The 3570-nt window shown below is 52.2% G+C and overlaps 1 long non-coding RNA gene across 1 annotated transcript; it reads left to right on the top strand.

Moving 5' to 3' along the window:
- The first annotated feature begins 350 nt into the window (after positions 1-350).
- On the top strand, positions 351-3570 carry LOC147985983 (uncharacterized). Its single transcript, XR_015616966.1, has 2 exons — positions 351-725; positions 3247-3570. It is a non-coding gene; the product is annotated as an uncharacterized LOC147985983 (long non-coding RNA).

Here is a 3570-nt window from a genome sequence, read left to right as displayed (position 1 = left end):
CCCCAAGGAATTTATAAAGTGGTCCAACGGCAAATAAAATAGCCATCTCAAAATAAGAAAATATTTATACAATTCCAATTAACCTCAAACTTGGTATGTCATCCCAAAATATTGTGAAGTATTTAATTGACAAGTTTCATGATGAATAAAATCTAATTGGTATTTTAAGGAAGTGCCAAACTGTGGTGAATAGAAGAAATCAGAGAGTAAATAGAAGCAGAAAAATAAACAAATGGGGGATACCTAACTACTGTACACCTAAAGCCCAAAGGGCCAGTACCTAGCCCAGCCCACCAACAAACCATCTCCTTCCTCCCTGTACAGAGGCTTGGCGTGGCAGAAATCCACGGCGCCCGGTCCGCCGATGCTCGACATCTGGCGCTACAGGGACGTCGGGAGGAGGATAAGACCATCCCCGAGCGCATAGGCAAACCCTAGCGCCCACTTTCCCCTCCCCTAGCTCGTTCTCTTCTTCGCACCGCGCAACAACTCGCTATTGTCGTTGTTTCCATGGCCACCGGCTGCCCTGCACCGCACCGCCGAGTCCCGAAGAACCCCCGACGTCCGCTGCTTCATCATCGACCACGCGTACGATTCGGGAGCCGCCACACCATCGGGATCGAGTGCTTCTCCCTGTTCAGCCCCGCCACTGCCTCGCCGTTGTCGCCGTCGATCTACGCCACCAGGACCTCCCCGGCCTCCCCGACCACGCCATCGCGCTCACAGTGAGGCCCTCCCTCGAATCCCCCTATTTTTCCGCCTCCATTCGTCGTTGTAGCCGCTGCCTTGAGATCGTCATCGCCGACCCGAAGCTCTGCGTACGCACGTGTGTGTGCATACTGCTACTACCGCTGCTGTTGCCGGCTTGCTACTGCTGTTCTTTGTGCTGTCGGTGCCCTTGCTAGCCGCTGCATGCTCAGCTGCGCCCACTACTAGCCTGCGCCGGCTACCGCTTGCCTCGCCGTGGACACTGCCTGTTGCCGCCGCTTCGCCTGCACCCAGCCGCCTCTGCCTCGCCGCGCCGGCACCCCGCGCCTCTGCACTCACGCGCATGGCCTGCACCGCCTCCGTCCAAGCGAGGCCGTGCCCTCCTGGCCCTTACCACACCAAGCACCTGGCCATGGCCGCCGCACGCGAGCTTGCGTGCCCAGCTATGGTGGCTGGCTATGCCTTGGCCGGCCCTGTGTATCTGTGTGTGTGCGCGCTAGATTAGATGTAATGGCCCATTGCCATGTGGCCCCTACTAATTAGGTTAGTTATAAATTAGTTACTTACATTAGTTTAGCCACTGTCACTGACCACTGGGCCCCACCCACTAATTAAGCTAACAAAATAATAAAATCAATCTGTTACTAACTAGCTCAATGACGGGTGGACCCTGGTCAGCCCTTTGACTAGTCAAAGTTGATTAGTCAACTACTGAGTCAGTAGTTGACCAGGCCCACCAGTCAGCCTCTGGCTGGGTACACTTCTGGGTATCCATAGCCTTTTCCCTTTTAATTTTCGAATTAATTTAAATTTAATAATTGTTTAAAACTTTAGAAAATCATACAAAAATATCCGTAGCTCAGATGAAAAAGTGTTATACATGAAAGTTTCTCAAAACGACAAGACGAATCCGGATATGCAACCCGTTCGTCCGCCACACATCCCTAGCATAGCGAAGACGCAACCTTTCCCCTCTGGTTCATCTGTGCGAAAATGCGAAATACCGGGGATATTTTCCCGGATGTTTCCCCCCTTCACCGGTATCACCTCATACCGCGTTAGGGCACACCCAGCACCGCTACTTGACATGTCATGCATCGTTATGCATCTGTTTGCATTGTATTCATTGTTTCTTCCGCCTCTTCTCTCCGGTAGACTACGAGACTGACGCCGCCGCTACCCAGTACGACTACGGTGTTGACGACCCCTCTCTCTTGCCAGAGCAACCAGGCAAGCCCCCCCTTGATCACCAGATATCGCCTATTCTTCTCTATACTGCTTGCATTAGAGTAGTGTAGCATGTTACTGCTTTCAGTTAATCCTATACTGCTGCATAGCCCATCCTTGCTACTACTGTTGTTAGGTTTACCTGCTATCCTACTGCTTAGTATAGGATGCTAGTATTCCATCAGTGGCCCTACACTCTTGTCCGTCTGCCATGCTATACTACTGGGTCGTGATCACTTCGGGAGGTGATCATGGGCATATACTATATACTTTACACTGTTACATTACCGGTGATGCTGTTTGGGGATGGGGGCTGAAGGGGCAGGTGGCTCCATCCAGGTAGTGGTGGGCCTGAGTTCCCGATGGCCCCCGACGGTTACTTTGTGGTGGAGCGACAGGGCAGGTTGAGACCACCTAGGAGAGAGGTGGGCCTGGCCCTGGTCGGCGTTCGCGGATACTTGACACGCTTAACGAGATCTTGGCATTTGATCTGAGTCTGGCCACTGGCCTACACACACTAACCATCTACGCGGGGACAGTTATGGGCACTCGACATCGTGGTATCAGCCGAAGCCTTCGTGACGTCAGCGACTGAGCGGCGCGCGCCGGGTTGGACTAGAACGCCTGCTCTTGTATAAGGGATGCTAGGTCTGCTCACCGGCCGCGTACGCAATGTGCAGGTGTGCAATGTGCGATGGGCCCAGACCCCTGCGCCATAGGATTTAGACCGACATGCTGACCTCTCTGTTGTGCCTAGGTAGGGCTGTGACGTGTTGATCTTCCGAGGCCGGGCATGGCCCCGACAAGTGTGTCCGGACAAAGGGGATCAAGCGTGTTGGGAAATGTGGTGCACCCCTGCAGGGAAGTTAATTTATTCGAATAGCCGTGATCTTCGGTAATAGGATGACTTGGAGTTGTACCTTGACCTTATGACAACTAGAACCGGATACTTGATAAAACACACCCTTCCAAGTGCCAGATACAACCCGGTGGTCACTCTCTAACAGGGCGACGAGGAGAGGATCGCTGGTTAGGTTTATGCTATGCGATGTTACTTGGTGAACTTACCATCTACTCTCTTCTACATGCTGTAAGATGGGGGTGGCCAGAAGTGTAGTCTTCGACAGGACTAGCTATCCCCCTCTTATTCCGGCATTCTACAGTTCAGTGCACATATGATACCCCCTTTTCCATTTGATACCAATGCATACATATGTAGTGTAGCTCCGTGCTTGCGAGTACTTTGGATGAGTACTCACGGTTGCTTTGTTCCCCCTTTTCCTCCTTTCTATACCCGATTGCTGTGACCAGACGATGGAGCCCAGGAGCCAGACGCCACCGTCGATGTTGACTCCTACTACACTGGAGGTGCCTACTTCTACGTGCAGCCCGCTGACGACGACCAGGTGTAGTTTAGGAGGATCCCAGACAGGAGGCCTGCGCCTCTTTCGATCTGTATCCCAGTTTGTGCTAGCCTTCGTAAGGCATTCTTGTTTAACTTATGTCTGTACTCAGATATTGTTGCTTCCGCCGACTCGTCTATGACCGAGCTCTTGTATTCGAGCCCTCGAGGCCCCTGGCTTGTAATATGATGCTTGTATGACTTATTTTTATTTGTAGAGTCGTGTTGTGATA

Source organism: Triticum urartu, chromosome 2A, assembly GCF_056163025.1.
Source record: "Triticum urartu cultivar PI428250 chromosome 2A, HENAU_Tu73, whole genome shotgun sequence".
NCBI lineage: Eukaryota > Viridiplantae > Streptophyta > Magnoliopsida > Poales > Poaceae > Triticum > Triticum urartu.
The sequence above is the reverse complement of the archived record's forward strand: the minus strand, read 5'-3'. Positions and strand labels throughout refer to the sequence as shown.